The 12,389-nt window shown below is 50.1% G+C and overlaps 1 protein-coding gene across 4 annotated transcripts in view; it reads right to left on the bottom strand.

The window, feature by feature from the left end:
* LOC119219945 (neural cell adhesion molecule 2-like) overlaps positions 1-12,389 on the bottom strand; it is a 127,936-nt gene that overhangs the window by 43,494 nt on the left and 72,053 nt on the right. The window lies entirely within an intron of this gene.

The following is a 12,389-nucleotide window of genomic DNA, read 5'->3' on the forward strand; positions in this document are numbered from 1 at the left end:
TCAATAACACATTGTGAGCCCGGGAACACCGGAATAAAGAAAAAAAGCAAACTGTAAATGTTGCTGGAAGACATCTAACTCCATCACACAAGAAAATAAAAGGAGAGCGGAGCTACAATGGAAGAGTGTGTGCGGCCTTTGGAAGGAAGGACGCTGGATCCATCTGGGCTCCTCAGCAGGGAGAAGGAGAAGCGGGAGACGAGCAGTAGGCGGCCCGGCAGTGTGTGTGGACGTCTACTGTAACACGTCCTCTCACACACACGCGCTCAGAAGGCGCTGATGGATACTAATTCTAACTACAACGCCGGGAACTCGATGGCAGCTTCACAGGGCGCCTGTCAATAATGGAGGAAACGATTATCCCAGCGTCTTCAGCCGGGAGCCACCCGTCGTCGCCATGTGGGGCCCATAGGTGGCAGTAGAGGGGCACTGCCGCCGGCGCCCGGGGAGGCTGCACGATGCAGGCGGAGGAGGAGATGCCTTTTTGATGCATCCGATCCCGTCTGCCGTGCACTTTGCAGCACGCGAGTGGAGGGGTTACACTTTAAGGGATCTCCGAGGCCTCTTCTGCCATCAGTGAACAGCTCTCCGTGCATTGCATTGTGGGAGAAGAACCGCGCTCAACCGCTGCTTACAGTTGGAGCGATGGAGCTGGCGTCTACATACAAACGTAGTGCATGAAAATGATGCAAATGCTCCTCTGGGGTTGATCAATCATGTCTATTTAACCCGCTGCCCTTCCACGCGGCCTGGCCTCTGACTTAAGGTCGATTCCTTTTGCCGCTTTGAGTGGTTTAACGGTGTTCAATTATGAATTGATCCCGGATCGTTCATGCTGTATGTGGTTGATCGCGTAATAAGTTCCTCACCAAACCCAGCAGGCAAACAATCCCAACAATCTCTCTGGCGGAACCAAAGTTGAACGTGGAGAATTCAACTGGGCATTTTGAATACAGCAGAGACACGTTGACATTTTAATGAGACAGCTGGTTTAAAAATGGGAGAATGTTCTTATTCAGCACTGTGTTGCATGGTGGGGACACAAAGAGACGTACTAATTATACCCATTTTCAGCTGTGTCCCCCTGCTTATCACAGGTAGTAATATCAGCTCCAATTATTAGCTCTCCGCCGAGAAGCGTCGGGGACACGGGTAGTGAGACAACCGACCGGACCATTGATTTCCATTTGTAATGCGTCCGAAGCAGTGAGTCCCCTCCACAGCAACGGTACCTCCAGAGTCAATCACAGCCCCCATGTGACGAGGCAGGAGCTAGACCACAGAGATGCTTTTGGGCTGGCTGCTGTTGTCTGTTTATTCGTCTTCTTACAACTTTAACCCGTTCACAGCGTGCTTTCACCTCGTCAAAGAGAACTGTAACGGGACGCCGTGTGTGTGTGTGTGTCTCGGCCCAAGAAGTAAACAGTGTGAAGTACTAATATGAAGTGCTAGCTTCTGTATTCACCTGAACCTCTGCGTCGTTTGCATTTCTTCAAAGGTTTTAGTGAAGGTAAAAAAAAAATAGGTTATTTCCAGTGAGAAATAAGCCTCAATATTCACTACCGTCAGCGCTCCTTTAAAGCTGCTCAGGAGAGACTCGGCTAAGTGCAAACCTCAGGGATTTCCTCATTAAAAGAATATTCCACTTCATGGAAACTTCATGGTGGTTATTTGTCTCGCTCGTGATGATTGTGCTCAAGTCCAGTGGTTTCATTTTTCGTAGTGCAAAATCTCAAATTCACCTCAAAAGCCTTTTTTCAATTTTAGCGGCCCCAAATATCCCCGTTTTTTTTTTTACAGAGAGCACTGAATGCTGGGAAATGGAGTCATTGCATTCATAACCCCGGAAGAACGGGCAGTTTGTGCTCTCTGGAGAGGACTCGAGGCCCGAGGCAACAAACGCAATCAGGGAAATCCTTCTTTGAGTCAAGCCAGGGGGAAATGTTTTCGCCTTCTATCCCTCTGCTCTGCCTGCGCATAGTAATAGAAGCTCTGCTGAATCAGTTCCGGCCGGCTTTGCGTACGCTACCTGTGATTTGTTTTGCCTATCGCCCCCCCAGTATATCTGTGCGGCTGCATAACGAGCCGGTCTCCATGCCGCAGAGGGGGGGGGGCTGCTTCTCCTCATCCAGCCGGACCCAATCGCACCGACACGCGCCTCTCTCCTCTTACGTCTGCTTCTCAAAGCTTCTTGTGCTTCGGGCTGTGATGGACCCTACAAATACCCTCAAACCATGCAACTCCAGTCATGCATGTACACACACACACACACACACACACACGTACAGATGGTTTGTTTCCCACATGTGAAATTGTTTGAAAAGACCTGAGATGAACTGGCTGTGTGCAAATGTCGCATTTGGAGATCAAACAAAACAAAAAAAAAAAAAAAGAAGACGAAGAGTGATACTGCACACACAGCGTTTGCAGGCTGCTCGGCAAATTGATATGGAGCTTTTTTTATTTTGTTATTTGGGTCTCATCAAAGCAGTAGATTGGTAAAATTATAAAGGCGGCCACTGAGTAGATTAATGCAATGTGCTGTGAGGGAAGGCACGTTTCGGATTGTGACTGTGCGAAAGTCCATCAAAGTCCCACCGGATGTGTCCGGACTGTGTGTGAAGGTGACTTTGCAGCGCTGTTGGTGATTGGCGGAAACGGAGTGCAGAGTGTTTTACAATCACAGCGACAACGGTAAACTTCCCAGAGGAAGGGTTCCTTCCTTGAACTGGTTGAATGCAGGTCAGGTGATGGAGGAGGGGGAGGGAGGGAGGGAGGCAAAACGCCGAGATCAAAGTGGAGATGCAATCATCAGCCATTTGTCAAAAATCTTCACAGTGCCACAGACACGCAGGGTATTGGGTATTGTCTTGTAATCCCTGTCTTCATATTCTCCATCATTGCTCGCAGACTGGAGCATCGCAGCGTGATAGAATAAATCCCATTTGCTCGGATATTGTGTTGATATTAATGGACACATTAGAGGAATGAGAGCGCAGGATCATGTCCTTTTCTGCATTCCTTTTTGCAAAATACAACGACGGCACAACAGATATTGCGAAGAAACATTTTTTGCAAATTTCCATTATTTTTCACCCTGAACTTGAGTCCTGTGAGGAATGCATTAGTCTTCTTTTATTTTTGATTTCACCTTCTTGGTTTTCTAGACAGGATGATTTGATTCACATTGCCCCAAGATTTACTTTAATCTTTCCCCATCCGCCTTGTTTCTCTTTAGTACGGGAACACTAATCCAACCGCACCAAGTATCAGATCATCTCCTGGCTTTGATACAAGTGATTCTATCAACTCGAGTTGCAGGCATTCCACTTGTATCTTGAGATGCTTATTAAGAACCCCATGTATAGAACAATGCTGAGGTGTCTCTTCGCCAACTAGCTGCTCTACATGGCGGCCTTGAATGTTAATGGCGTGCACGTTGGTGGCTAGCTTGTAGTAAGGTGGAGCAGCGTGGGCGGTGTTAATGGGCCGCCCGCGCTTTCCAAGGATTGTGCCGGTTTCCTCCACGTATTAATAAGGTCATCCATCAAGACGAAAAGGTTCCCGTCAAATCATTATGGTAATAAAGCCAATTCAAATGGACGGCTATTTTACGCCAACAGCGGAGCTAATGTTTATGTATATATGTATATGTGTATATATGTAAACGGATGATGATCAAGCCAGGCTCGACTGACTTCTTTTCCAATCCTGCAGGTTGCCAGAAAAACAGAGCCGTAATGTGACTGGCCTCAAAGGCTGATCACACTTTGACTGTCATCTCAGCATCTCTCCAGGAGACACATCATTTGCGGGTACACGGTGCTCAGCGCGGCGGTGGAGAGCTGCTTCAACGCTCTCGTGCATTCAGCTCAGCGGTCTGCAAACGCATCAGTCCCACCGGTAAAAGAAAAAAAAAAACAGTCGGCAGCCGGCTGAGGTTGGACTTGAGCCGAAGTGGGCGAGAGGTTGGAAGAAGCATGATACGTTGATCCGGTGGAAGGGTCAGCCTTGGGCTCAGCTGATTGTTGCACCGGCCCTCGATGAGCAAAACACTCAAACGCCGGGAGGAGGTGACTGGATTGATTGGCGGCCAACAGTGATTCAGCACAAAAGCTGCAGGCCTTTGGGGCACTTTCTGACTGGTGTGGCTGAGGGAGGGTGAAGGTCCAGCATGTGTAAACAGCAGGCCGATGAGCAATGCACTGTGTGTTTGCACAGGCATAAATAATCATTGTAGTGGAAATAAAGCTCGCATTTAAATCCTGTGAGTGTTATTTTGCCATCTTCAAAAAAATAAATGGCAGTTTTGGGCCATACAATCAAAACAAGCCAAATGCAAGGAGAGGATGAGTGTCATGATGAAACAGCGAGAAGTACTGCAGGCTACTGTCAGCAGAGAAAGCCTCGCAGTGAAGGAGAGTAGGCGTTATGCCCGTCAAATTTACTAAAACATGAAGCGAGAAAAAAGGTTTGCAGCTCTCCCACCATCCCCCCCCCCCCCCCCCCCTCCCCGCTTCTCCTCTCCCAGAGGAATACGGAGCGGCAAATAAAAATAGAGGTAATCCATTCATTCCTCGAGCCGCCCTCCGACGCCGTCTGCTTGTGCGGAAATGAATCCTTTCACACGAGCCAAACCCCAGCAATTGTGATTCTGGTTGGCAAATGTCCGCTCGCCACTGGGGCAGAAGATAACGCAGCGCCGGCTCTGATTGGCAGACGAGTGGCCCGCACGCTGGGAGCAGAGAGCTCGTTACCGCATCATCTGAATCTTCACACGGGGCGTAATAGGCAGCCTGGTGGGTGACCTAGTAGTGCGACATGTGATCAAGCGAGGGCAGAGCTGCAGCCCGCCGCACTGTGGCCTCAGAGTCAACAACGTCTCACAGAGGGGGTCCGTGGCCAAGAAAGCAGCGGAAGAGTTTCACCGCAGCCAACGGCACAAAGCTCCAAAGCTCCAAACGCTAAACCGCATCCGAAGGTCGCGGCGTGATGACGGTCCAACTCGCACCGTCAGCACAAACGCTGCAGGTTGCCGGGGAGCCGCAGCGGCTCTCCTTGGCATCGGAGGGTCACATTCATGAGGAGGGGGTTTGTGGAATATGTCCTTAAACCGAAGAATTCCCCATTCGGCTGAAGTGTAAACCCCAAGAAACAATTTATCCCCCCACGTTGCAAACAGAGACAAATATCTCAAAACATTTCTTCCTGTGGATTCGAGAAAAAAAAAAAAAAATAAATGTGCCAAAAACCACGACGCCACTTCAAACCCGATCACTCAAGTGTGCTCGTCTGCTGCGCCGCTGATCTTAATTCTCATTTCATGCATGCTGGCAAATGACAAGAAACGCGCTTGTCTTTCTATTTTTTTTTTTCCCGTCGGGAAGTGATCACTGCGCTGGAAATGCCGCGTGTGGTAATAACCCCCCCGCCGCGTCCCGCCTGTGGCTGCGACGAGGCCATTTGTCTCGAGCCGGTCGGATTCACTGGGTCACAAAGGGGAGGTCGCTGAGAGAGCCCCCCCCCCCCCCCCGCTTTCCAACTGACTTACGTACGGCTCGCATTTCTGAGGACGTGCAGCCCTGGAAAAACAATGCATGGCACGGCGTGTGTGGCATCCCTTGATCCCCTAATAATGAGTCAAATGTCCTAAAAAGAAACGGCTAATAATGGAGATCATTTTTTCATTCGACTTGGCAGACCTCAAAGACTGCTCAGACTGAGCGAACGTCATTCTCTCCACTCATCTGAAGATCAGTGGTTCAAAGACTCAACCTGTATAATTCACTTTTATTCACTATTCCTACTTGTCTCTACTTCCCTTTCTAGCCATCACATCGAATTTGACTCAAGCCAGAGCCTTTTCATCTCTCCCTGTTCTTGCTTCATTGTGCAATGAATTGCCTGTTCATTCCTTTCGGGTATCATGTCCGTCTGTGGTTATCCGTCCCTCTCTTCTTCCTTTGACTTTATTTCTACAGCCATCAAGGGGAGAAATCAGTCCAGTCAATAGGCAGTGCTGCGTTTTTGCACGCAAAAGAAACATTTTGGAGGAATTGCTCGACTTGCCGCTGCTTTCATCATCACCGACTTAGGACTGGCCTTTGTTTTTAGACCTTTGGGTACTACCGTCTCTCATGGTCAAAAGGGGACTTCATTCATCTTTTGTTGTTCACAAAGTCAAAATCCATCCTCTGAGCACTTTCCTCAGAAACATCCATATCAATAAGGCCATTAGTGGCTGAGGTCCTTCGGTCAGACCAAATAAGGTAAAAGAAAAGTGTGTCCTGAGGGATCCATTATGTTAATGGTTCGTTTACAGCCACCATGACAAATGGTCACGTGATTGTAGAGACTTTGAAGAGCATCATAAACCAGGGCATGGCGGGCTTAGGAACACTCTCGGACATTGCAGTTCCTTTTTAAAAGCCCGTAGTGACCATCCATTGATTAGCTTATATTTATTTAAAGGATCTTTTCCCTGCATGCTGCAGCGCCACCTGCGCAGAAACAACCAAAGACACCCAGCACCGTGTGTATATTGTGTGTTTGATGTTGAATCTCACTAAAACAAAGCCTGGGAACAGGTATGCACAATATCTCACGTTTAGATGCGTGCTTGTGAGACCACCATTGGCTCCGACCGCAATTAGAACCCAGAGTCCGTTGCCATGGGTGACCGGCTCCTCCCGCGGCGCGCCTAAAGGTCGAGTCATTATTCAATCCGATGCAGAGTCTTGGAAAGTAAGCAAATGGGGTCACGCTTGGCTCTGTGAAAGCTAAAGGGGACACGTTGTGTTCATGAGTCGTGGGTGGGCGGATGCCCGGATGGACGGACAGACATGGAGGAGCTCTCACACACGGTAAGTAGGTGACGGCTGTAATGAATAGGCTGACAGATCCCCCGTGTGTGTGTGTGTGTGTGTGTGGGAGCGTACGCTACATGTGTAGTGGATGATTGCTCAGCTGTAGAGTATTGCAGTAACCATTAAAGAAGAATGTGTCACCGAGCTCACGGGAGACTGCACCACCTCCGCGCGCCGCTCCCCCCCCCGAGCTGATGGATGATAGCGACGGCAGTATATGCATACGTAGACCCGGCTCCGCATGGCTTCCAATTAGGACGTGCACTCAGCGCCCCACAGAGATGAAGGTTGGCAAACAAATCCCTGTGCACGGAGGAAGACTAACATCCCCCCCGATCACATACTGTAGGTGCACACTTGTGCTTCAGAACCTGAGGCCGACTCCATATGTGTGCAACCTCGTATTAACCGAGCAATACATCACGTTCGCACAAACATAAGGGCATGAGTGTAGTAGATGACACACGTGCGCACACACACACACACACAGTGCAGCATTGTGAGAGTCTCCCCGACTTGGATAATTGTCGCCGCCGTTACTCAAAAGAAAACATAACCCCCGGCTTTTGAATTAGCATATTCATGACTTCACTGTGCAACAGCTGGCTAATTGGCTAATTAAATGCTTTCAATAATGTTCATATGAGAAGCCGAATTTGATCAAACCAGATCTGGGGGAAAATAACGGAAAAGGAACTCAAAAACGGCCCAGAATGCCAAGTGACAGCGCGCGTCACGAGCGATGCCTCTGTGGCGATGTCGCAGCTTTGCCGTGTTTGTGTGCAAACACAAGCCGGCTCACAGCCGGCGGAGACGTGTCGGGGAATTTGGTGACGATCGCGGCGGTGCTGAAACTGAGTGGGGTGACACAGCTCAGCCCGGGCGCAGGTACTCCCGCTTTAATGGACTGCCAAAGCCAGCCGACCCACGTCAGCTTTCTAAATCACAAAAGGAAGGAGGAGCGGCTCGGGTGAGCTCGTAAAAAATGACTCTCGTCTGCGCTCGTTCAAGTTAATGACACCCGCTCTCAAGTCATATATCAGCTTCTGTTTGACGCTGGTCAAGGATATTAAACTCTGATGGCTTCCCGCATCTACCGGTCCCATTCTCTCCCTGGCAGCGAGGTGCCGGGTTCATCCGATGTGTGCGCCCATCCGAGTGCCAACAGGAAATGACACATAAATGAGGGCCAAAGTGTCGTCTTCAAAATGCCTCACATCCATTTGGGCAATTTCGGGCTACTTGTGATCCACAACAAAAGGTGACATGCGTGTCAGCGCCGTGCCGTCGAAACGGAGCGGCGGCACAGCGCAGCGGACACCGGTCCAATCCTGTGTCACAGCGGCAGGAGCCGGTGGCGGGCCGTCAATGCGCCGATGCAGACGCCGCGACCGCGGGGCTCGCTCGCTGCCGGGTGATTGTGGCGCTGCGACGGGCGGGACACCAGTCGGTCTCGCAGACTTTGCGTACGAGCATTGGACCGGTCCAATCCTGCGTCACTGGGGACTTTATCGTCCAAGCACACGTCGACGAAAGCCCTTCTCGGCACAGAGGCGCTTCTGGTGTGTTGCTCCCGTTGTTTGTTCTCTCGGTGCTTTTAATCGCGGGCGCCGTGCTCGCCGGCCGCGGCGACCCGTCGTGTCGACGGAGGCTGTTCGCACGCAATAACAAAAGGAACAAGGCACGCGCTCACATTTAGAGACAGGCTTCCCGCTGGGTTTGCAGAGTACGTAAACGGGTCTCCTACGGGTGCTTTTCTTCGCGCTCTTTCTCCCCTGCTGTCGGCATTGTTGTTATTGTTGTCGTTGATAATAGCGTTTGTTGTCGGCCAGCTGCGCCGCAGTGGCCTGGAGACGTTGGCCATCCTGACGCAATGCAACAATTGTTTGAAGAAAGAGCAGAGGCGAGTTGAGGGACACACACACACACACACACACACACCTGACGGAGCGGGGGCTTGCATGCACGGCTGTGTTTTCTGTGCACCGAGGGTGTCTTTTTGAAAGTCGGGACGTCAACGCCGCGCGGCTATCAGCGCTGCGTTTACACTCAAATCGATTTCCCTTTTCCACTCAGCCCTCGTCTCGTTTCTCAGTGTTAATGAGGTGCGACGTTATCAACGACGCAGCCCGTTTCATTATTCACACACATTGTTGTCCGGAATCCTTCTCAAGTTCCCTCAAGTTTCCTTTAGCGTTCATGAGACTCTGTTTACATCCTTGATCTTCCTGTCCTTCTCTGTTGACACAGGCTACATGCTGCTGTTGTGTTGTTGCACAATGAGGAGCTGCCCATATGGTTGAGGACATAAGTAGGAGTAGGATCTGACCACACGAGCTGTGCAGACACTTTGATATGTCGATGGTACGAAAGGCGCCGGCGGCTGCTGTGCCGTGTACATGAATGATGAATAACCCATCAGCATCACCTCTCACGATCGTCTAGCTTTTCTCAGAATACACCCTCTTCGTGTTCTTCCTTCTTTCCTATCTCTCTTTCACATGCCTTGTTTCCATAGAGACAGGTTTTTGTCCCATGCATTTGTCTCATAAGGCAGTCTCCTTCCAGCAGCAGCCCGGCCTGCAGCTCGCTACAAGATTTTACTGCAGAGAGCATCAGTCAAACGTGGGCATTAACATGACGCAGCTATGTACAACTAGCCGGGTCAGACCTTGCAGGAGGCGCGTGGATCAATGTAGATCGATAAGAACGAGCCCTGCAGTGGATCAAATGAGCTTTCAGCACACCGCAGGTTTCTGCTGGACTCGGTCAACAGGGACCCAACAGGATCATTGTAAATTAAAAAAAGCAAGCAGGAAAACAATACAATAGGATTGTAATAACGCTGAAGCTCAAAATCAACAATTTTTTTTATTGTGCTTCTTGACTCAATTTGAGAGAATTTTAATAAACCAACTTACAATTTTATACATGAATCATCTGCAAATGTTTTTTTAATTTTATTTGCCTTTTCAGAAAAGCGCCTTTGCTCAGACGGGATTGTTGATTTTGCCACGGGTGGGAAATCTCAATTTAATTAAAAGGAGAAAAAAAAACTATTTACAATAATGGGCCCGTGCCCTCTACCCAAAGAGGGCAACGGTGCCAAAGAAGGAAAACGGTCGGGATGGAAGACGTGTTTCCACGTGAAAATGAACCAGATTGGTGCCTCGATGGTCATTCAGTAGGAGGTCGGGGTGATCAATGGCTGGAATGAGACCGAAGAAGCCCTCTGAGGCCACAAGAAACATATTCAACCCTCATCACTTCAGGTTCCTAAACCTCTGGTGCCCCATGGTCATGAATAGGGTCCAACCTCACGTCAGTCACAGCCTGAGCCTCGCAGACGAGACCTTCCCCTGCTGACCGGATGGTGCTTTTGACGATGCCCTTAATAAGACAACATATGCGTTCAGCTGTTTCTCTGTAGTTGTGTAGTGAAGCCGAGCAAGAGGTAAATTAACCCAACTCACAGGGGCCATGTTGTAAAACATATCGTAATGAAGTTTACGTTTTGATTGGTGCGGATTATGTGCTACTCTGACACTTGTCAAAACGGAACATGTATTCCTGTTGGCAGCTCACTGTGGGGATTTAACCTGGTTATTAAAGCTTAAACCCGCTTCAATACAGCTTGTGCTAAATGGATAACAACTACAGAGATGGATTTCCATTTTATTCTAATTCACAGGATCGTACCCACGCACTCTATTTCCCAATGGTTCTTTTTTCTGAACATCCATCTGCACCAAGCGGCTCTCTTTCATCATCTGTTAGTATAATTTCATCTCGTACTCTCGTAGTTCTCAAAAGAAACGCGAAGCTGCTTTTCAGTCAGTTGTGCTACAAAGCAGAGTGCAGAGGGGAGACGCAAACATCTACATAATTAATAGTGATTGCCAAATTAATTACTTTCTGCAAACACACCTATTTTCGGAATGATCTGACTCAAACAGATGGAGAGATCACACACAAATACGGCAGGAATTGGCTTTACTGAAAACTCAAAGTTAGCTCTCCAAAGCAGTCTTCAAAGGGCAACTTGGGTATTTTTCAACCTGGACCCTATTTTTGTGTTTTGGTAACAAAGAAAACACTATATGTACCTCTGCAGGCGGCAGCTGTTGAATACGCTGCAATAAAACGGCTCGGACAGAAATGATTCACCTAAGTGTTTGACAACGAGGACGAGTGCATCATCAGCATGCATGGTAGCTTGTTCCTGTTGTTCTTCATCCCCGTGCAAATAAAAGAAACGTTGTCGCCTAATGCCGAGGCACGAGGGCAGGACGCCGCTCCTTTAACCCATTTAGGGAGTCGGCGGCATCACTAATCCGGGCCGCGGGCCTCGGTGAGGACAAAACAAACCCATGTTTGATCCTGTCTGGAATGTTTGCACAGACGGAAGTGAATAACCAATCACCACTGCCACACACACACACACACACACACACCGTGTCGGAGCCCTTTCCTTAGTGATTCCCTGAGCTTCCTCTGCGATAACTCAACCTGCAGCCCATCTGACACCGACCCGAGGCCCCTGCAGCTACCACCTTCCTCTCATTACGCCGGCCCTTTTCTCGGCACAGCCCTGGACTCCTTCATTACGGGGGCCCCGGCGAGCCCCCCAGGGCTCGTTACCGATGGCTCTGCACGGAGCCGCGCGGTGGGGAGAATTCATTAGAGCCTCGTGGCACCACTGAGCCCTGCGGGGTGGGAACGAGCGGGGCGGTAAACTCGCCTTGCCGCCTGCGACGATGACGGAAGGTCATCGGAGTTGTGGACTGGAGTAGTGTGTGCACGGCAAACACGTGGGCGTGATGCGCTACTGCTCCTGCCCCCCCCATAGCCACTCAGAGAGGTGTGGTTGTGTCCTCCAGCACGCGGCAATCGTTTGCCTCTTAATCTCATTTTGTTTTTAAATACATAAATGCACAGCAGGCAGAAGCAATGCGGCCACAGAGTGACCCTGTCAACATCCTGGTCACCAAGCTGCAATCATTTTATTTTGCACCCTCACACTCCATGGACCCTTCAAGTGGTCCTCCAAACGACCCAGTGAATCCTGATTACAGGCTCCTTCCCTCCGACGCTCGGGTGACTGAAACGGCGCTCTGGCTCGGGGACAAAAGAAATGTCCCCGTTTAAGGCCGTTCTGCGCGGTGTGTGTGCGCGGTGTGTGTGCGCGCTGTGTGTGCGCTGTGTGCTCTCGGCCTGCGGAGCGACTTCAGGGAGGAGACGGTGGGCGCTGTCGCCGGGAAGCACAGATGTGCGAGCGGATAGAGGCTCCCTGGCTCTTATGAGGTTACGGGTGGTCACAGCACACACACACACACACACACACACCTTGCCCAGCCTTCTCCCCAAATTCTGTCGCCGGGGGCCGCCTTGCCCAGAGGAACCCGGTCCATCGATCTGTCGGGGGCCGACGCGAGTAAATGTGCTATTCTCAATCTGTCCCTCTGCTTCTAATTTCCATTTGAGCAATGGGCCGGCCGGCTGGAGCGTCGCCCAGAGGCTGAA

This window comes from Pungitius pungitius, chromosome 3 (assembly GCF_949316345.1).
Source record: "Pungitius pungitius chromosome 3, fPunPun2.1, whole genome shotgun sequence".
Taxonomy (NCBI): domain Eukaryota; kingdom Metazoa; phylum Chordata; class Actinopteri; order Perciformes; family Gasterosteidae; genus Pungitius; species Pungitius pungitius.